Here is a 23,530-nt window from a genome sequence, read left to right as displayed (position 1 = left end):
TGTACTTCCTCTGCTTCAATGGCGGGAGGCATCGCCGCTTCAGCTTGGAGACCCCTTCCTCTTGCGGAGCGCTTCGAAGTCTAGTCGGAGCCGACTGAAGCCCCGAATACGGTCGCCAGTGCCACGTGTGGCTGGCGTGGTTCCTGAGGAGGCGACCTCGGGAGTGTGGGGCTACGTCGACTTCTCGGCCCCTGCTTCATGATGACTTGTCGGGGCCTCAGGGGCTTCGGCCTCAGGAGCATCGGACTGCATCAGCCCCCCGACCGCTTCCTCGGAACGGCTCTCTCGAGCCCCAGGGGTCGTCACTTCAGGAGCCCCGAGCAACGCCGGTTCCCCAGCAGCCGCGTCGCTAGCGCTCGACAGCATCGCCCCCCTGCGCCCACTTCTAGGGTGAGTGTTGCACTAGTGGTGGGCAAAGGAACCACGAAGATAGGGTTCTCTCGAGGCCCTCCAAGGCCGACCGGGCGCAATCCCCATTCATCAAAGGGGAGCATCTGCCTCTCGAACTCCACCTTGTTCAAGCAGTAGTACAAGAGGCATCCCTCCTCCGGTGGATTGGCTGGCGCCGGGTCACCCATCAGGAGCTCAAGCACAGTGCGCTGCGCCTCAAGAGGAAGCTCGGGCGTGTGAAGCCTTATGGGGTCCTCGCCACCGAAGAAGATCCACATCGGTCGGGAGTGGCGTTGGAGTGGAGCAATGTGGCGTCTGATGAACTCCTTTACCACCATGAGAGCTATCACACCGAGATCCTTCAGCCTAGTCAGCCGGCGCCACACATGGGCGAGCCGTGGGTCAACGAGCCTCGCGTGCCCCCAGTTGGAGCTGGGACGGCGGATGCCATTGGAAGCAAGAGCAGGGGGGCTGAGCACGCCGGCGTCCACAAACAACCACCGCTTCCGGAATCCGCTCACAACCGGCGAGAGCTCGAAGTCGATCCCTGAACCGGTCGTCGCCGCCACGGCCTAGAAGCTCAAGCATCCCGCGCGTTGTCGGGCATCAATCAGATGCAGCGAGAAGAAATGGCGAAGCAAAGCTACGGAGGGCGCAATGCCCACCATGGCCTCGCAGACAAAGGCAAAGATGGCAAGGAGAATGATGGACGGGGGATCCAGGTGCAGCGCTTTGACTTGGTAGTGAGAAAGCATGGCGTTGAAGAAGGCAGAGAAAGGGGCAATCAGGCCAGCCCAGAGGGCGTGAAGGTGAATGGGGATCTCGGTGGTCGTCCTATCAATTGCGTTGCGGGAAGCAAGCCATGCTACCGTCGCCCCCCACTCATTGTAATCGGTGGCGAGCGCTGGACGAACCTTGTTCATCGCTTCTTGGATGAGCACCACCAACCGCTCGACGGCGGGCTCGAAGGTCGGCGACGCTTTGGCTGAGGCCTGGGGCTTCTTCTTTCCCTTCTTCTTCCGGCTAGGCGCCATGGCGATGGAGAGGGTTGGACCCCGGTCGAGTCGAAGGGGGAGGCCGCTGTTCTCTGGAAGGTGGAGGAGTTGGGGGTGCATGCTACCAGCGATAGAGGTGGAGCTGTGTAGGCAATGGAGGCTGACTGGCCTGGCGGATATCAAGGCCATGTGGGGAAGTGGAGGCGCCCACGTACCGTCGGTCGCCACGCGTTGACCAGGGCCGCAGGCTGTTGGGGCCCGCGGCGCTCCGCACTTGCCCATTGGCTTCGCCTCGAAGCCAAGTTCGAGCGCGCCATGGGCCTGGGGGCTACTGTCAGCGTCCTAGGAACAAGGGTACCCAGACTTGCCTGCCTACGGCCCATGGCATGGATCCACCGGCGGCCTGGCACGGCCCATCATTCGCAGCAACAACTCAAGACCCTCGCAAGGGACCAAGCCTCGCGAGGCGGACGACACCAAGACCTCCCTGGGGGCAGCCTCACTAGGCTGGCTCCCAAGGAGTGGAGATATCTATGCAAGGGGCATCTCGCGAGGTTCACGTGATGTGAGCCATGACGACCAAAGCCAGGCGGGCACCAGCGGGCATAGTGTACCAGTTTCCTCTTTGGTACTAAAGGGGCAGGCGCAGGCAAGGAGTCCCGAGGCATCAGGCAAAGGTTTGCATATCGGTGCAACAAGACCAAGGCCAGCAGGACGGCAGGACGGAGGTCACCGCGAAGCCCACAGCAGTGTCACCACTAGAGTCTTTGGTAGGCAAAGACCACCTTTTGTCAGGATAGCTTGTACTAGTTGTCCCCCTTCAAACTTGGTCATTGTTGGATCCCTTCCCGCCTAACATTTGGGAAGAGGACCAGGGCCTCTATAAATAGGGCTAGCCACCACCGTAGCAAGGAACGGATCATTCGGACCATCCTCACACACACCAGCTCATCGAGCTCAAGAACACCTCTCCTCAAGAGGCAGTTCATCCATTGTACTAGTTCATCCCTAGCCCTCGAGGCAATCCACCACCACCACATTAGAGTAGGGTATTACACCACAATGATGGCCCGGACCAGTATAAACCTCTATGTCTCGTGTTCCTTGGGTTCGTCGAGCTAGGCCATGGGATTGTCAATCGAGCAAACCAGCAAGGAGGGATACTTCGTGCGCACCCCAGTGTCCGGACCCCAAGGGTTAACTGGAACCCACGATCCGATAGTTGTTCCATTGTGTATTCAAAAACACACCTCTCCATACATATGTTTGGGCCACACACATGCAGTGGTTGTCTTCAAAGACTAGCTACTTGCGTGATTATTGGCGAGGTAGCCCATCTCCAGGGTCGCATGGACGGCCATCACTTTGACCAACAACAAGAGAGAGGTTGTACGACCAAGGTGGATTATTCTTGGTCCGTTTTATGATCCATCTTGGTGAGATGCCTCTTTGGCCCGCCGATTGAAAGTGTGTGGGGGCTGCTACTTCGCACTTTGCTAGGTGAACCTCGATTGGGGGGCATGCATTCATAGCTTAGGATTCCCTTCGTCCCGACACGAGGGGGGCTGCTAGATACTTCGCACTTTGCTAGGCGAACATCGGTTGGGGGGCATGCATTCATAGCTTAGGATTCGCTTTGTGCCGACACGAGGGAGGCAAGCAATACCGTGCGCTTTGCGAGATAGGTGCCACATCGAAGTTGCATTTGGTATTTGAACATCAAACCACCCTTTTCATACATAAATTTGGTCCACATGCAAGTGTGTTCGTGTTCCGACCCTCTCATGTGTCATTTTTTGCCAAATTTATGAACATTAGACAAGTCGGATGACGCAACAGACACGGTTCACTCAAACTAACCGTGTGCCACATCGGTGCCCCTGTCACGCACACATCCGCACAGTACATTGGGCTCCATGAGGCTTCCCCTCTCAAAAATATCTATCTGCTTGCAGCTTTTTTCTGTTTGATAGCACACAGTTATTGTGTTTTGACCGTGTGTGATGTTTCTTGTTCCCAATCCCGCCTGCATCCCTCGAAAATATCTGCCCGCCTTGAGGAATTTTCTGTTTCATAACACACGATTGTTATCTCTGGACCGTGTGCGATACACCATCATCAAAAATTTCAATAGCCCCGGCATTTCACTCCCGCGTAGTAAAAAATTTAGTACCCGCGTCATTTCCTCAAACACACCCCCCTCCATACACACACACACACCAAAACCTCCTCGGGCGCACGCACACACACACCCTCTCCCTTGCTGGAAATCCTAGCAAGGTCTTCGCCGCCGCCGCAAGGCCTCCATGGTCAACATCTGCCGGTTTGCCCGTGAAGCTTACCCACCGATCTCCATACCCAGGTGATGACCACTACACAACCTTCTTCTTGTAGACGTTGTTGGGCCTCCAATTGCATAGGTTTGTAGGAGAGTAGAAAATTTCCCTCAAGTGGATGACCTAAGGTTTATCAATCCGTGGGAGGCATAGGATGAAGATGGTCTCTCTCGAACAACCCTGCAACCAAATAGAAAAGAGTCTCTTGTGTCCCCAACGCACCCAATACAATGGTAAATTGTATAGGTGCACTAGTTCGGCGAAGATATGGTGATACAAGTGCAATATGGATGGTAGATATAGGTTTTTGTAATCTGAAAATATAAAAACAGCAAGGTAATTAATGATAAAACTGAGCGAAAACAGTATTGCAATGCGTTGAAACAAGGCCTAGGGTTCATACTTTCACTAGTGCAAGTTCTCTCAACAATAATAACATAATTGGATCATATAACAATCCCTCAACATGCAACAAAGAGTCACTCCAAAGTCACTAATAGCGGAGAACAAATGAAGAGATTATTGTAGGGTACGAAACCACCTCAAAGTTATCCTTTCTGATCTATATATTCAAAAGTTCGTAGTAAAATAAAACAAAGCTATTCTTTCTGTTCAATCTATCGTAGAGTTCGTACTAGAATAACACCTTAAGACACAAATCAACCAAAACCCTAATGTCACCTAGATACTCTAGTGTCACCTCAAGTATCCGTGGGTATTGATTATACGATATGCATCACACAATCTAAGATTCATCTATTAAACCAGCACAAAGAACTTCAAAGAGTGCCCCAAAGTTTCTACCGGAGAGTCAAGATGAAAACGTGTGCCAACCCCTATGCATAAGTTCACGAGATCACGGAACTCGCAAGTTGATTGCTACCTCTTTTAGCACTGCGTTGGTTTTCCCCGAAGAGGAAGGGATGATGCAGCAAAGTAGCGTAAGTATTTCCCTCGGTTTTTGAGAACCAAGGTATCAATCCAGTAGGAGGCTACGCGTGAGTCCCTCGCACCTGCACAAAACAAATAAATCCTCGCAACCAACACAAATAGGGGTTGTCAATCCCTATAGGGCCACTTACGAGAGTGAGATCTGATAGATATGATAAGATAATATTTTTGGTATTTTTGTGATAAAGATGCAAAGTAAAATAAAGGCAAAGTAAATAACTAAGTAGTAGGAGATCAATATGATAAAGATAGACCCGGGGGGGGCATAGGTTTCACTAGTGGCTTCTCTCGAGAGCATAAGTATTCTACGGTGGGTGAACAAATTACTATTGAGCAATTGACAGAATTGAGCATAGTTATGAGAATATCTAGGTATAATCATGTATATAGGCATCATGTCCGAGACAAGTAGACTGACTCCTGCCTGCATCTACTACTATTACTCCACTCATCGACCGCTATCCAGCATGCATCTAGAGTATTAAGTAAAAACAGAGTAACGCCTTAAGCAAGATGACATGATGTAGAGGGATAGACTCATGCAATATGAAGAAAACCCCATCTTGTTATCCTTGATGGCAACAATACAATACGTGCCCTGCTGTCCTTACTGTCACCGGGAAAGCACGCCGCAAGATTGAACCCAAAGCTAAGAACTTCTCCCATTGCAAGAAAGATCAATCTAGTAGGCCAAACCAAACTGATAATTCGAAGAGACTTTCAAAGATAACCAATCATACATAAAAGAATTCAGAGAAGATTCAAATATTATTCATAGATAGACTTGATCATAAACCCACAATTCATCGGTCTCAACAAACACACCGCAAAAAGAAGATTACATCGAATAGATCTCCACAAGAGAGGGGGAGAACATTGTATTGAGATCCAAAAAGAGAGAAGAAGCCATCTAGCTACTAACTATGGACCCGTAGGTCTCAGGTAAACTACTCACACTTCATCGGAGAGGCTATGGTGTTGATGTAGAAGCCCTCCATGATCGATGCCCCCTCCGGCGGAGCTCTGGAACAGGCCCCAAGATGGGATCTCGTGGATACAGAAAGTTGCGGCAGTGGAATTAGGGTTTTGGCTCCGTATATGATCGTTTGGGGGTATGTGGGTATATATAGGAGGAAGAAGTACATCGGTGGAGCAGCAGGGGGCCCACGAGGGTGGAGGGCGCGCCTGGGGGGTAGGCGCGCCCCCCTACCTCGTGGCCTCCTGTTACGTGTCTTGACGTAGGGTCCAAGTCTCCTGAGTTGTATTCGATGAGAAAATCACGTTCCTGAAGGTTTCATTCCGTTTGGACTCCGTTTGATATTCCTTTTCTTCAAAACCCTAAAACAGGCAAAAAACAACAATTCTGGGTTGGGCCTCCGGTTAATAGGTTAGTCCCAAAAATAATATAAAAGTGGATAATAAAGCCCAATAATGTCCAAAACAGTAGATAATATAGCATGGAGCAATCAAAAATTATAGATACGTTGGAGACGTATCAAGCATCCCCAAGCTTAATTCATGCTCGTCCTCGAGTAGGTAAATGATAAAAATAGATTTTTTGATGCGGAGTGCTACTTGGCATAATTTTAATGTAATTCTTCTTAATTGTGGTATGAATATTCAGATCCAAAAGATTCAAGACAAAAGTTCATATTGACATAAAAATAATAATACTTCAAGCATACTAACAAAGCAATTATGTCTTCTCAAAATAACATGGCTAAAGAAAGTTATCCCTACAAAATCATATAGTCTGGCTATACTCTATCTTCACCACACAAAATATTTAAATCATGCACAACCCCGATGACAAGCCAAGCAATTGTTTCATACTTTTGACATTCTCAAAACTCTTTCAATCTTCACGCAATACATGAGAGTGAGCAATGGATATAGCACTATAGGTGGAACAGAGTGGTGGTTGTAGAGAAGACAAAAGGGGGAAGATAGTCTCACATCAACTAGGCGTATCAACGGGCTATGGAGATGCCCATCAATAGATATTAATGTGACTGAGTAGGGATTGCCATGCAACGGATGCACTAGAGCTATAAGTATATGAAAGCTCAAAAAAAAGAAACTAAGTGGGTGTGCATCCAACTTGCTTGCTCATGAAGACCTAGGGCAATTTGAGGAAGCCCATCATTGGAATATACAAGCCAAGTTCTATAATGAAAGATTCCCACTAGTATATGAAGGTGATAACATGAGAGACTCTCTACTATGAAGATCATGGTGCTACTTTGAAGCACAAGTGTGGTAAAAGGATAGTAACATTGTCCCTTCTCTCTTTTTCTCTCATATATTTTTTTCTTTGGGCCTTTTCTCTTTTTTTATGGCCTCTTTTCTTTCTCCTTTTTTTATTTGGGCTTCTTTGGCCTCTTTTATTTATTTTTCGTCCGGAGTCTCATCCCGACTTGTGGGGGAATCATAGTCTCCATCATCCTTTCCTCACTTGGGGCAATGATCTAATAATGATGATCATCACACTTTTATTTTTCTTACAACTCAACAATTACAACTCGATACTTAGAACAAAATATGACTCTATATGAATGCCTCCGGCGGTGTACCGGGATATGCAATATGACAATGATGAAGCGTGTCATTGTAAACGGAACGGTGGAAAGTTGCATGGCAATATATCTCGGAATGGCTATGGAAATGCCATGATAGGTAGGTATGGTGGCTGTTTTGAGGAAGGTATATGGTGGGTGTATGATACCGGCGAAAGGTGCGCGGTATTAGAGAGGCTAGCAAAGGTGGAAGGGTGAGAGTGCGTATAATCCATGGACTCAACATTAGTCATAAAGAACTCATATACTTATTGCAAAAATCTACAAGTTATCAAAGCAAAGTATTACGCGCATGCTCCTAGGGGGATAGATTGGCAGGAAAAGACCATCGCTCGTCCCCGACCGCCACTCATAAGGAAGACAATCAATAAATAAATCATGCTCCGACTTCATGACATAACGGTTCACCATACGTGCATGCTACAGGAATCACAAGATTCAACACAAGTATTTCTCAAATTCACAACTACTCAACTAGCACAACTCTAATATCACCATCTTTATATCTCAAAACAATTATCAAGTATCAAACTTCTCATAGTATTCAACACACTCATAAGAAAGTTTTATTATTAATCTTGCATCCCAAGCATATTAGGATTTTAAGCAAATTACCATGCTATTAAGACTCTCAAAATAATCTAAGTGAAGCATGAGAGATCACTAGTTTCTATAAAACAAATCCACCACCGTGCTCTAAAAGATATAAAAGAAGCACTAGAGCAAAATTATATAACTCAAAAGATATAAGCGAAGCAATAGAGTATTCTAACAAATTCCAAATCATGTATGGCTCTCTCAAAAGGTGTGTATAGCAAGAATGATTGTGGTAAACTAACAAGCAAAGACTCAAATCATACAAGACGCTCCAAGCAAAACACATATCACGTGGTAAATAAAAATATAGCTCCAAGTAAAGTTGCCGATAGAAGTAGATGAAAGAGGGGATGCCTTCCGGGGCATCCCCAAGCATTGCCTTTTAGGTGTCCTTAGATTATCTTGGGGGTGCCATGAGAATCCCCAATCTTAGGCTCTTTCCATTCCTTGTTAAATAATCCATCAAATCTTTACCCAAAACTTGAAAACTTTACAACACAAAACTTAAAGTAGAAAATCTCGTGAGCTCCGTTAGCGAAAGAAAACAAAAGACCACTTCAAGGTACTGCAATGAACTCATTATTTATTTATATGGGTGTTATACCTAATATATTCCAACTTCTCTATGGTTTATAAACTATTTTACTAGCCATAGATTTATCAAAATAAGCAAACAACACACGAAAAACAGAATCTGTCAAAAACAGAACAGTCTGTAGTAATCTGTAGCTAGCGCAAGATCTGAATCCCAAAAATTCTAAAATAAATTTCTGTACGTGAGTAATTTATCTATTAATCATCTATAAAAAGAATTAACTAAATATCACTCTCCAAACAAAAATGACAGCAGTTCTCGTGAGCGCTAAAGTTTCTGTTTTTTACAGCAAGTTCAACAAGCCTTTCCCCAAGTCTTCCCAACGGTTCTACTTGGCACAAACACTAATTAAACACAAAAACACAACCAAAACATAGGCTAGATAATTTATTTATTACTAAACAAGAGCAAAAATCAAGTAATAAAAATAAAATTGGGTTGCCTCCCAACAAGCGCTATCGTTTAACGCCCCTAGCTAGGCATAACAAGCAAGAATAGATCTAGGTATTGCCATCTTTGGTAGGCAATCCATAAGTGGCTCTCATAATAGATTAATAAGGTAATTTAATTTTATCTCTAGGAAAGTGTTCCATGCCTTTCCTTAATGGATATTGGAATCTAATATTTCCTTCCTTCATATCAATAATTGCACCAATCGTTCTAAGGAAAGGTCTACCAAGAATAATAGGACATGAAGGATTGCAATCTATGTCAAGAACAATAAAATCTACGGGCACATAATTCCTATTTGAAACAATAAGAACATCATTAATTCTTACCATAGGTTTCTTAATAGTGGAATCCGCAAGGTGCAAGTTTAGAGAGCAATCATCAAAATCACGGAAACCTAACAAATCACACAAAGTCTTTGGAATCGTGGAAACACTAGCACCCAAATCATATAAAGCATAGCATTCATGATCTTTAATTTTAATTTTAATAGTTGGTTCCCACTCATCATAAAGTTTTCTAGGGATATAAACTTCCAATTCAAGTTTTTCTTCATAAGATTGCATCAAGGCATCAACGATATGTTTAGTAAATGCTTTATTTTGACTATAAGCGTGAGGAGAATTTAGCACGGATTGCAACAAGGAAATACAATAATCAAAGAGCAATTTTCCTAGTTAAATTCCTTGAAATCCGTAATAGTGGGTTTAGCAACATCTAGGGTTTTAATTTCTCCAATCCCACTTTTATCGAATTTAGCATCAAGATCAAAAGATTCAGAATTCTTGGAACGCCTTCTAGGTAAAGGTGGATCATATTCAGTCCCATCATTATCAAGATTCATATTGCAAAACAAAGATTTAATATGGGACACATCAATAACTTTTAGATCTTCATCATTATTTTCATAGGAACTAGGAGAACACGCTTTTACAAAGGCATCTTTCTTAGCATGCATCCTAGCGGTTCTTTCTTTTCACTCATCAATGGAAATTCTCATGGCTTTGGGAGACTTATTGATATCATGCTTAGGTGGAATAGATCTAAGTTTCAAAGAATCAACATCAAGAGCAATTCTATCAACGTTCCTAGCCAAATCATCAATCTTAAGCATTTTTTATTCAATCATAGGATTAAAATTCTTTTGCGAAGTAATAAATTCTTTAATATTAGATTCAAAATCAGAGGGCATCTTATTTTAATTTCCATAAGAATTATTGTAGGAATTACCATAATTATTAGAGGGATTACTAGGATAAGGCCTAGGATTGAAATTTCCTCTATACGCATTGTTATCAAAATTGTTCCTACCAACAAAATTCACATCCATAGATTCATTATTATTCTCAATCAAAGTAGACAAGGGCATATCATTAGGATCAGAAGAAACACTCTTATTAGCAAATAATTTCATTGTCCATATAAATTTCTGTCCATCCAAAAATCCCCAAATAATTCTTATAAATTTTTTGGGTCATATATTCCTCAAATATGGCAAAATATTTCATTGTTCATATTCCTCATCATGCTCAATAAATTCATTTCCTATTCTGTCCTAAATGGCACATTGTGAAGCAAGTGCTATTTATCTTTGCCCATTTGTCACCAAGCTTTTTGGGCATGATATATCATCCAAATAATTGCCCTGTGCCAAAATTCATCTTTATTTTCCTAGCCGAACTTCCTCAGTGATTTTTCAAGGTTCCTGTCTGAGGGAAGCCTTTGTGAAGGAAGTGCTAGCTAGGTTTATCCAAATGAGTTTAAATTTTGCACACTCCTTCATGTGCTCATATTATCTCACTCCTACAAATTTCAGCTCCATCCCTTGATCTATGTGAGCACAACATCAAATCTTTGATTCTGTCAATATTTTCAGGTTGTGAAGCAAGTATATTATATATTGCTTCATTTTACCTGAAAAATTACCAGAGAATTATCCTATCTATATAACTTTTCTCCACCAAATTTGGCATCAATTCATGAAGAAAATATTTCTTTAGAATTCTTGCAAGTTTCTGGTCAGCAAGGATGTTTGTGAAGCAAGTACTATTTTGGTAAAACCAATTGGTATGAAATTTTTACATCACCTTTATATGGCCAAATCACTAATCCCTGACAAGTTTTACCTCAAGTGGTTACTCCATGTGAGTGCATCATCCAAATATTGATTTCGGACACATAATGTGAGTTACAAAGCAACTATGTTAGTTTGTGCTCCGTTATGCCTCAAAACCTCCAGGATCATAGTTCCTTCCTTAGTTAATCACCGTAGACAAACTCTTTGGCTCCAGTAAAATCCCTGTTGATCACCAGTGTTCACCCAAGTTTACTGCAGTAAACTTCAGAGGGTGATTTCCAGTTAACCATATCACTTTTAACCAAGCTACCACTGCGGTTGCAACCTCCCCTGGATGGACTACGCCCTAGACAACGTTTGCCAACCCTTGGCATCTTCTCCTCGCCAGTCTGCGCGGTGACCACCGCTTTGGCATGCAATGGCCGCGTCCAGAATGACTTCTTGCTCGGGCCCCTCCTCTGCTCAGCGTCTTAGCGAGCGTGAGCATGTCTAGTAGATTTATCGCGTTCTCGCCGTCCTCCTAGACCTCTTTACCTCTCCGTAAAAACCCCTCACCGATGCCCACCGACACTCGCCGCCGAGCGCCCACGGGCGCACTGTGGTCAACCGAGCTTTAAATGGCGCTCAGCTTCTTCCTCTGCTTCTCCGTTGGCCGCCTCTGCCCCGTGAGAGTCTCCCCGATGCATCCCTCGTCGCCTGCTTTCGAGCCCATGCACGAGCACACGCGTCCGCGGCGCCGGCCACGCGTCCGCGGCAACGACAGCTCGGCTCCCCCTCCCCTCGGCTATATAAGCCACCCCGAGCTCCCTCGACCACACCAGAAGCCTCACTCCTCTTCCCTAGTCCCCCCGAGGCCCTTCCCCGGGCACCAGAACCCCTCCTCGACCTCCATTGCCACCGTGGCCTCCGTTCGGCTCCGCTCAAATTCGAGCTGGGCAGTGCCCCTCCCCCTCTCGTTCCACCACCAGTAGAATCCTCCTCCACCTAGACTTCGCCCCCATGCTCTCCCTCCCCTCCGGTGGCCTTCTGCCATGAGCTCGCCGCCGACCGAAGATCGCCGTCCGCCGCGGCTGGCCTCCCGCTCAGCCGAGCTCTTCCCCATGGCTGCATCTTGCCTGGATGGATCCGCCTCGTCGCGCTGATCACTCCCGTAGGTCGCACGCCGCGAGGGGTGGCCAGAGTCGCCGGGAATCCGCGTCAGGCCGCCGGTCTCGTCTCTGCATCTCGGGCGAGCGGGAGGAGGAAGAAGGAGCCAGGCCAGGCGGGCCCCATCTCCACTCGGCCCCACCTGTCGGCGGGTAGGCATTGACCCCGCCTGCCTAGCTGGATAAGTGACGGGCCCCACAGCCCATGGGAACCGCCGGTCAGCGACCACGCACCCGGTCCCGCCTCTGCCTAGTCACATAAGTGGACACATATCATCCGGGATGCGTTTTCCTGTCCAGAAAGCGTACTTTGGTTAACTGCGACTAGAAATACGTTTCTCTTTTCTGAAAACGTATTTCAGCCGTAGGCGCTTTCAGTTTTTCTGTTTAGGCCCAGGCTGAAAAATATTTCTTTACAGATGGGTCCCTGGTAGAAAAATAGCTATATCTTTTTGCTCACAACTCCAAATGAGGTGATTCCAAAGCCCACTTCTTCGTTTCCTCGAGCCCGTTCTGTTGGTATCATTTTAATTATGTTTCAACATTCTGAAAATGACTATTTTGCCCTTGCCATTAATCAGCCCCCTCCGAGAGAGATCTGTTTCCCGCGATCCGTTCCGCGAGCTTCTCGCACTTCTTCTCGGTGATTTCTTCCACCCCCAGGCAAGCCACACCCTCCATTTGCATGATTGCAATGCAGTGACATGGTTTATTTATTTGAATTCGTTTAAAACATTGCATTAGCTATGTATGATCTATTCATGGCATGACTCGGAGTATTGTTTTGATGTTGATATTGCCATGATATTGCTTGGAGTTCTAGGACTTATATTTTGATGATTATGTGGGTGACATGTGCCTTTGGATTCTTAGTGGCTATTATGATTATGTTCATGATGGTAATATGCTTTGGAGTATTACTTTGGATGACATGTTGCCTTTGGATTCTTAGTGGCTAGTATGATTATTGTCACGATGGTATCTGTTATTATCTTGGAGCACTACTTTGAATATCATGTTGCCTTTGGATTATTAGTGGCTAGTGTTATTTTCATCATGATATTATGTTATGGAATATGATGATGGAGATGATGCTTGCATGTGGACCATAGCTGGATAGTTATTTGAGTAGTAGTATTATCGTTCTTGGGTTCATCATGATAGTAGTGTTATACTGTCCTCAGAGTATTTTGGTATGATGATATTAAGATTTGGATTATTTGTTGGATATTGCTATGACTTGGATTATAGGTTAATAGATGATATCGGAGTATCAGTCATTACTATTATATTTTGGGAATGAATTCCGTCATTAAGTTGGTCAGGTGCCACCGAACCGGGCTTTTCCAGTGCAACCACATTTGCCTTTATGGGAAGGCCCTAATGTGGTCTACTGTCGTGCATCTCGCCGGTGCCTCCAACTAGGGAAGGTTATGGGTGCGCACTACCCTGATCAGGTAGGCGAACATAAGCCTTGTGTGACCGTTGTTGTTGTTATGTGCACGGTCCCCGTGAGGGACATTTTGGCCACGACGGTGGTTGTTGTGTCTTTGGTAGACACGGGGCCACCCAGGACTAGCCCAGTTGGGGTCGGAGTGGCCGGGAGAGTGTCATGGCAGTAGATCGGTTTTGTCGGAACGCCGTTGGTCCACCCGAATGGGAGTGCGAGGCCATGGGTTCCGTGGTGTGTGTAAAGTGTGCTACCTCTGCAGAGTGTGTATTTAAATCTATCGATAGCCACGTCCTCGGTCATGGGCAAGGGTTCGTACTAGGTCACACCGTTCGATCAACACTCACATGACGGAATGACTTATAGGTGATATATTTATATGTTGATATGTTGAGCACTACAGATTGGCAGGATGTTGATGATGATGTTGGAGACCAAGTGTTGGTCATGGTAGTGATCGCCGGAAGGATCACCGTTTGAGACCAAGTGTTGTTCATGGTTGTGATCGCCGAAAAGATCACCGTTTGGTTTTGATCACGAGGTGATCGAGATGGTATATTTCTTGGCCGGTTAGCCAAGAGAGATATGGTTATGGAGATCTGAGATGGTGATTTATTAGTATTGTATCAGTTTCATACCATCCTTAGTAGTTGTTTCATCATGGTAGTTGTTAAATAATTAACCTGTTAATGCTATGTTATTGTATTGCCTTGATGTTTATGGTTGTTGTGAGCTTGCAAGTACATTCAATGTACTGACCTGGCATGTCATGCCAGATTGCAGGTGATGCCATGATTGCTTGATTGCTTGTCGATGGTTGCCGTGCGTGCGAGCTAGATCGTGTCCCAGCCAGAGTCCCTGCGGAGTGGAGTTCACCACCTTCGTCGTTGTTCTGCTGCTAGAAGTATTCCGCTGCTACAAGTTGTTCTGCTGCTAGCATAGAGCAAGTGTAGTATCGCAGGCGTAGTGTCACTATGCTGATGTGCTTCTTTGTAACATCAGACCCTGGTATTATTATTCTTGTAATAAGAGCTGATTTGTTCTATGTCAAGCAGTCTCGTATTCCAGAGACTTCTCCTCGATCTCTGGGCTGGAATACGGGGCGTTCTGGTTTCTCTGAGTCGGGGTGTCACATCAACTCCTTGAACTTGTCGAAAACCTTTCGCAACAAGTCGAGCTTTGTAGACAGTAACATTGCCGTCAGCGTCAGTCTTCTTCTTGAAGATCCATTTATTCTCTATGGCCTGCCGATCATCGAACAAGTCAACCAAAGTCCATACTTTGTTCTCATACATGGATCCCATCTTAGATTTCATGGCCTCAAGCCATTTTGTAGAATCTGGGCTCATCATTGCTTCCTCATAGTTTGTAGGTTTGTCATGGTCAAGTAACATGACTTCCAGAATAGGATTACCGTACCACTCTGGTGCGGATCTTACTCTGGTTGACCTACGAGTTTCGGTACTAACTTGATCAGAAGTTTCATGATCATCACCATTAGCTTCTTCACTTACTGGTGTAGGAATCACTAGAACTGGTTTCAGTGATGAACTACTTTCCAATAAGGGAGAAGGTACAATTACCTCGTCAAGTTCTACTTTCCTCCCACTCACTTCTTTCGAGGGAAACTCCTTCTCTAGAAAGGATCCTTTCTTAGCAACGAATATCTTGCCTTTGGATCTATGATAGAAGGTGTACCCAACAGTCTCCTTTGGGTATCCTATGAAGACACATTTCTCCGATTTGGGTTCGAGCTTATCAGGTTGAAGTTTCTTCACATAAGCATCGCAGCCCCAAACTTAAAGAAACAATAACTTGGGTTTCTTGGCAAACCACAGTTCATAAGGTGTTGTCTCAACGGATTTAGATGGTGCCCTATTTAACGTGAATGCAGCCGTCTCTAAAGCATAACCCCAAAATGATAGCGGTAAATCAGTAAGAGACATCATAGATCGCACCATATCTAGTAAAGTACGATTACGACGTTCGGACACACCATTACGCTATGGTGTTCCGGGTGGCGTGAGTTGCAAAACTATTCCGCATTGTTTCAAATGAAGACAGAACTCGTAACTCAAATATTCTCCTCCAGGATCAGATCGTAGAAACTTTATTTTCTTGTTACGATGATTTTCCACTTCACTCTGAAATTCTTTGAACTTTTCAAATGTTTCAGACTTATGTTTCATTAAGTAGATATACCCATATCTGCTCAAATCATCTGTGAAGGTGAGAAAATAACGATATCTGCCGCAAGCCTCAATGTTCATTGGACCACATACATCAGTATGTAATTATGTATGATTTCCAATAACTCTGTTGCTCGCTCCATTGTTCCAGAGAATGGAGTTTTAGTCATCTTGCCCATGAGGCATGGTTCGCAAGTACCAAGTGATTCATAATCAAGTGATTCCAGAAGTCCATCAGAATGGAGTTTCTTCATGCGCTTTACACCAATATGACCCAAACGGCAGTGCCACAAATAAGTTGCACTATCATTATCAACTCTGCATATTTTGGCTTCAATACTATGAACATGTGTATCACTACTATCAAGATTTAGCAAAAATAGACCACTCATCAAGGGTGCATGACCATAAAAGATATTACTCATATAAATAGAACAACCATTATTCTCTGATTTAAATGAATAACCGTCTCGCATCAAACAAGATCCAGATATAATGTTCATGCTCAACGCTGGCACCAAATAACAATTATTTAGGTCTAAAACTAACCCCGGAGGTAGGTGTAGAAGTAGCGTGCCGACGGCGATCACATCGACTTTGGAACCATTTCCCACGCGTATCATCACCTCGTCCTTAGCCAATCTTCGCTTAATCCGTAGCCCTGTTTCGAGTTAAAAATGGTAGCAATTGAACCAGTATCAAATACCCAGGCACTACTGCGAGCATTAATAAGGTACACATCAATAACATGTATATCAAATATACCTTTCACTTTGCCATCCTTCTTCTCCGCCAAATACTTGGGGCAGTTCTGCTTCCAGTGACCAGTCCCTTTGTAGTAGAAGCACTCAGTCTCAGGCTTAGGTCCAGACTTGGGTTTCTTCACTTAAGCAGCAACTGGCTTGCTGTTCTTCTTGAAGTTCCCTTTCTTCCCTTTACCCTTTTTCTTGAAACTGGTGCTCTTGTTGACCATCAACACTTGATGCTCCTTCTTGATTTCTACCTCCGTAGCCTTTAGCATTGCGAAGAGCTCAGGAATCATCTTATCCATCCCTTGCATATTATAGTTCATCACGAAGCTCTTGTAGCTTGGTGGCAGTGATTAAAGAACTCTGTCAATGACACTATCATTGGGAAGATTAACTCCCAGCTGAGTCAAGTGGTTGTGGTTGTCGGCATTCTGGGAACAAGGGCCCCCAGACTTGCCTGCATGCGGCCCACGGCGTGGCTCTGCGAGCGGGCCCGTACGGCCCATCTTCACCAGCAAAGACTCAAGACCCTCGTGCTACCTCTTGAGCACTGCGTTGGTTTTCCCCGAAGAGGAAGGGATGATGCAGCAAAGTAGCGTAAGTATTTCCCTCAGTTTTGAGAACCAAGGTATCAATCCAGTAGGAGGCTACGCGCGAGTCCCTCGTACCTGCACAAAACAAATAAATCCTTGCAACCAACGCGAATAGGGGTTGTCAATCCCTACACGGCCACTTACGAGAGTGAGATCTCATAGATATGATAAGATAATATTTTTGGTATTTTTGTGATAAAGATGCAAAGTAAAATAAAGGCAAAGTAAAAATCAAAGGAAAGAACTAAGTAGTAGGAGATTAATATGATAAAGATAGACCCGGGGGCCATAGGTTTCACTAGTGGCTTCTCTCGAGAGCATAAGTATTCTACGGTGGGTGAACAAATTATTGTTGAGTAATTGACAGAATTGAGCATAGTTATGAGAATATCTAGGTATGATCATGTATATAGGCATCACATCCGAGACAAGTAGACTGACTCCTGCCTGCATCTACTACTATTACCCCATTCATCGACCGCTATCCAGCATGCATCTAGAGTATTAAGTTAAGAACAGAGTAACGCCTTAAGCAAGATGACATGATGTAGAGGGATAAACTCATGCAATATGATGAAAACCCCATCTTATTATCCTCGATGGCAACAATGCAATACGTGCCTTATTGCCCCTACTGTCACTGGGAAAGGACACCGCAAGACTGAACCCAAAGCTAAGCACTTCTCCCATTGCAAGAAAGATCAATCTAGTAGGCCAAACCAAACTGATAATTCGAAGAGACTTGCAAAGATAACCAATCATACATAAAAGAATTCAGAGAAGATTCAAATATTGTTCATAGATAGACTTGATCATAAACCCACAATTCATCGGTCTCAACAAACACACCGCAAAAATAAGATTACATCGAATAGTTCTCCACAAGAGAGGGGGAGAACATTGTATTGAGATCCAAAAAGAGAGAAGAAGCCATCTAGCTAATAACTATGGACCCGTAGGTCTGAGGTAACACACTTCATCGGAGGGGCTATGGTGTTGATGTAGAAGCCCTCCGTGATCGATGCCCCCTTTAGCGGAGCTCCGGAACAGGCCCCGAGATGGGATCTCGTGGATACAGAAAGTTGCGGCAGTGGAATTAGGTTTTTGGCTCCGTATCTGGTCGTTTGGGGGTACGTAGGTATATATAGGAGGAAGGAGTACGTCGGTGGAGCAACAGGGGGCCCACGAGGGTGGAGGGCACGCCGGGGGGTAGGCGCCCCCCCACCTCGTGGCCTCCTCTTTTGTGTCTTGACGTAGGGTCCAAGTCTCCCGGGTCTTGTTCGTTGAGAAAATCACGTTCCTGAAGGTTTCATTCCGTTTGGACTCCGTTTGATATTCCTTTTCTTCGAAACACTAAAACAGGCAAAAACAGCAATTCTGGGTTGGGCCTCCTGTTAATAGGTTAGTCCCAAAAATAATATAAAATTGGATAATAAAGCCCAATAATGTCCAAAACAATAGATAATATAGCATGGAGCAATCAAAAATTATAGATACGTTGGAGACGTATCAAGCATCCCCAAGCTTAATTCATGCTCGTCCTTGAGTAGGTAAATGATAAAAACAGAATTTTTGATGTGGAGTGCTACTTGGCATAATTTTAATGTAATTCTTCTTAATTGTGGTATCAATATTCAGATCCGAAAGATTCAAGACAAAAGTTCATATTGACATAGAAATAATAATACTTCAAGCATACTAACAAAGCAATTATGTCTTCTCAAAATAACATGGCCAAAGAAAGTTCATCCCTACAAAATCATATAGTTTAGTCATGCTCCATTTTCGTCACACAAGAATGCTCTCATCATGCACAACCCCGATAAAAAGCCAAGCAATTGTTTCATACTTTAGTAATCTCAAACCTATAAACTTTCACGCAATATATGAGCGCGAGCCATGGACATAGCACTATGGGTGGAATAGAATATAATGAGGGGGTTATGTGGAGAAGACAAAAAGGAGAAAGTCTCACATCAATGAGGCTAATCAATGGGCTATGGAGATGCCCACCGATTGATGTTGATGCAAGGAGTAGGGATTGCCATGCAACGGATGCACCAGAGCTATAAATGTATGAAAGCTCAACAAAAGAAACTAAGTGGGTGTGCATCCAACTTGCTTGCTCATGAAGACCTAGGGCACTTGAGGAGGCCCATTGTTGGAATATACAAGCCAAGTTCTATAATGAAAATTCCCACTAGTATATGAAAGTGACAAAACAAGAGACTCTCTTTCATGAAGATTATGGTGCTACTTTGAAGCACAAGTGTGGCAAAGGATAGTAACATTGTTCCTTCTCTCTTTTTCTCTCATTTTTTGGCCTTCTCTTTTTTATGGCCTTTCTCTTTTTTATGGCCTTTCTCTTTTTTTGGCGTTTCTCTTTTTTTTATAATTCCTCACTTTGGACAATGCTCTAGAAAATGATGATCCTCACACTTCTATTTATTTACAACTCAATGATTACAACTCAATACTAGAACAAAAGATGACTCTATATGAATGCCTCCGGCGGTGTACCGGGATATGCAATGGACCAAGAGTGACATGTATGCAAGAATTATGAACGGCGGCTTTGCCACAAATACTATGTCAACTACATGATCATGCTAAGCAATATGACAATAATGAATGTGTCATGATAAACGGAACAGTGGAAATTTTCATGGCAATATATCTCGGAATGGCTATGGAAATGCCATAATAGGTAGGTATGGTGGCTGTTTTGAGGAAGATATAAGGAGGTTTATGTGTGAAAGAGCGTATCATATCACGGGGTTTGGATGCACCGGCGAAGTTTGCGCCAACTCTCAATGTGAGGAAGGGCAATACACGGTACTGAAGAGGCTAGCAAGGATGGAAGGGTGAGAGTGTGTATAATCCATGGACTCAACATTAGTCATAAAGAACTCACATACTTATTGAAAAATCTACAAGTCATCGAAAACCTCGGCACTATGCGCATGCTCCTAGGGGGATAGATTGGTAGGAAAAGACCATCGCTCGTCCCCGACCGCCACTCATAAGGAGGACAATCAAATAACACCTCATGTTTCAAATTTGTTACATAATGTTTACCATACGTGCATGCTACGGGACTTGCAAACTTCAACACAAGCATTTCTCAATTTCACAACTACTCAACTAGCACGACTTTGATATTATTACCTCCATATCTCAAAACAATCATCAAGCATCAAACTTTTCTTAGTATTCAAAACACTCATAAGAAAATTTTACTAATCTTGAATACCTAGCATATTAGGATTTTAAGCAAATTACCATGCTATTTAAGACTCTCAAGATAATCTAAGTGAATCATGATAGATCAATAGTTTCTATAAAACAAATCCACCACCGTACTCTAAAAGATATAAGTGAAGTACTAGAAAAACTATATAACTCAAAAGATATAAGCGAAGCACAAAGAGTATTCTAGCAAACTCCAAATCATGTATGGCTCTCTCAAAACATGTGTACAGAAAGGATGATTGTGGTAAACTAAAAAGTAAAGACTCAAATCATACAAGACGCTCCAAGCAAAACACATATCATGTGGCGAATAAAAATATAGCTCCAAGTAAAGTTACCGATAGAAATAGACGAAAGAGGGGATGCCTTCCGGGGCATCCCCAAGCTTTGGCTATTAGGTGTCCTTAGATTATCTTGGGGGTGCCATGGGAATCCCCAATCTTAGGCTCTTGCCACTCCTTGTTCCATAATCCATCAAATCTTTACCCAAAACTTGAAAACTTCACAACACAAAACTCAAAGTAGAAAATCTCGTGAGCTCCGTTAGCGAAAGAAAACAAAATACCACTTCAAGGTACTGTAATGAACTCATTCTTTATTTATATTAGTGTTAAACCTACTGTATTCTAACTTCCCTATGGTTCATAAACTATTTTACTAGCCATAGATTCATCAAAATAAGCAAACAACACACAAAAAACAGAATTTGTCAAAAACAGAACAGTCTGTAGTAATCTGTAGCTAGCGCAAGATATGGAACCCCAAAATTTCTAAAATAAATTGCTCTACGTGAGGAATTTATCTATTAATCATCTTAAAAAAGAATTAACTAAATAGAACTTTCCAAATAAAAATGGCAGAAGTTCTCGTGAGCGTTAAAGTTTCTATTTTTTACAGCAAGTGTAACAAGACTTTCCCCAAGTCTTCCCAACGGTTCTACTTGGCACAAACACTAATTAAACACAAAAAAACAACCAAAACATAGGCTATATAAATTATTTATTACTAAACAGGAGCAAAAGGCAAGGAATAAAAATAAAATTGGGTTGCCTCCCAACAAGCGCTATCGTTTAACGCCCCTATCTAGGTATAACAAGCAAGGATAGATCTAGGTATTGCCATCTTTGGTAGGCAATCCATAAGTGGCTCTCATAATAGATTCATAAGGTAATTTAATTTTCTTTCTAGGAAAGTGTTCCATACCTTTCCTTAATGGAAATTGGAATCTAATATTTCCTTCCTTCATATCAATAATTGCACCAATCGTTCTAAGGAAAGGTCTACCAAGAATAATAGGACATGAAGGATTGCAATCTATGTCAAGAACAATAAAATCTATGGGCACATATTTCCAATTTGCAACAATAAGAACATCATTAATTCTTCCCATAGGTTTCTTAATAGTGGAATCCGCAAGGTGCAAGTTTAAAGAGCAATCATCAAAATCACGGAAACCTAACAAATCACACAAAGTCTTTGGAATCGTGGAAACACTAGCACCCAAATCACATAAAGCATAGCATTCATGATCTTTAATTTTAATTTTAATAGTTGGTTCCCACTCAGCATAAAGTTTTCTAGGGATAGAAACTTCCAATTCAAGTTTTTCTTCATAAGATTGCATGAAGGCATCAACGATATGTTTAGTAAACGCTTTATTTTGACTGTAAGCATGAGGAGAATTTAACACGGATTGTAACAAGGAAATACAATCAATCAAAGAGCAATTTTCATAGTTAAATTCCTTGGAATCCATAATAGTGGGTTTAGCAACATCTAGGGTTTTAATTTCTTCAATTCTACTTTTATCAATTTTAGCATCAAGATCAAAAAATTCTGAATTCTTGGAACGCCTTCTAGGTAAAGGTGGATCATATTCAGTCCCATCATTATCAAGATTCATATTGCGAAACAAAGATTTACTAGGGTACACATCAATAAATTTTAGATCTTCATCATTATTTTCATAGGAACTAGAAGAACACGCTCTTATAAAGGCATCTTTCTTAGCACGCATCCTAGCGGTTCTTTCTTTGCACTCATCAATGGAAATTCTCATGGATTTGAGAGACTCATTGATATCATGTTTAGGTGGAATAGATCTAAGTTTCATAGAATCAACATCAATAGAAATTCTATCGACGTTCCTAGCCAACTCATCAATCTTAAGAAATTTTTCTTCAATCGAAGCATTAAAATTCTTTTGTGAAGTAATAAATTCGTTAATATTAGATTCAAAATAAGAGGGCATCTTATTATAATTTCCATAAGAATTGTTGTAGGAGTTACCATAATTATTAGAGGGATTACTAGGATAAGGCCTAGGGTTGAAATTTCCTCTATACACGTTGTTACCAAAATTGTTCCTACCAACAAAATTCACATCCATACATTCATTATTATTCTCAATCAAAGTAGACAAGGGCATATCATTAGGATCAGAAGAAACACTCCTATTAGCAAATAATTTCATAAGTTCATCCATCTTTCCACTCAAACATTAATTTCTTCTATCGCATGCACCTTTTTATTAGTAGATCTTTCACTATGCCATTGAGAATAATTAACCATAATATTATCTAGAAGTTTAGTAGCTTATCCTAAAGTGATTTCCATAAAAGTGCCTCCCGCGGCCGAATCTAAAAGATTTCTAGAAGCAAAATTCAATCCGGCATAAAAAATTGTATAATCATCCACAAATTTAAACCATGAGTAGGGCAATTACGTATCATTAGTTTCATTCTCTCCCAAGCTTGTGCAACATGTTCATGATCTAGTTGCTTACAATTCATAATATCGTTTCTAAGAGAGATGATCTTAGCGGGAGGAAAATACTTAGAGATAGAAACATCTTTGCACTTATTCCATGAATCAATACTATTTTTAGGCAAAGACGAAAACCAAGCTTTAGCACGATCTCTAAGTGAAAAAGGAAATAGATTCAATTTAACAATATCATTATCCACATCTTTCTTCTTTTGCATATCACACAAATCAATGAAGCTATTTAGATGGGTAGCGGCATCTTCACTAGGAAGGCCGGAAAATGGATCTTTCATGACAAGATTTAGCAAAGCAGTATTAATTTCACAAGATTCAGCATCGGTAAGAGGAGCAATCGGAGTGCTAATAAAATCATTGTTGTTGGTATTGGTGAAGTCACATAATTTAGTATTATGTTGAGC

This window comes from Triticum dicoccoides, chromosome 6A, assembly GCF_002162155.2.
Source record: "Triticum dicoccoides isolate Atlit2015 ecotype Zavitan chromosome 6A, WEW_v2.0, whole genome shotgun sequence".
Lineage (NCBI taxonomy): Eukaryota > Viridiplantae > Streptophyta > Magnoliopsida > Poales > Poaceae > Triticum > Triticum dicoccoides.
Note: the sequence above shows the minus strand (reverse complement) of the source record.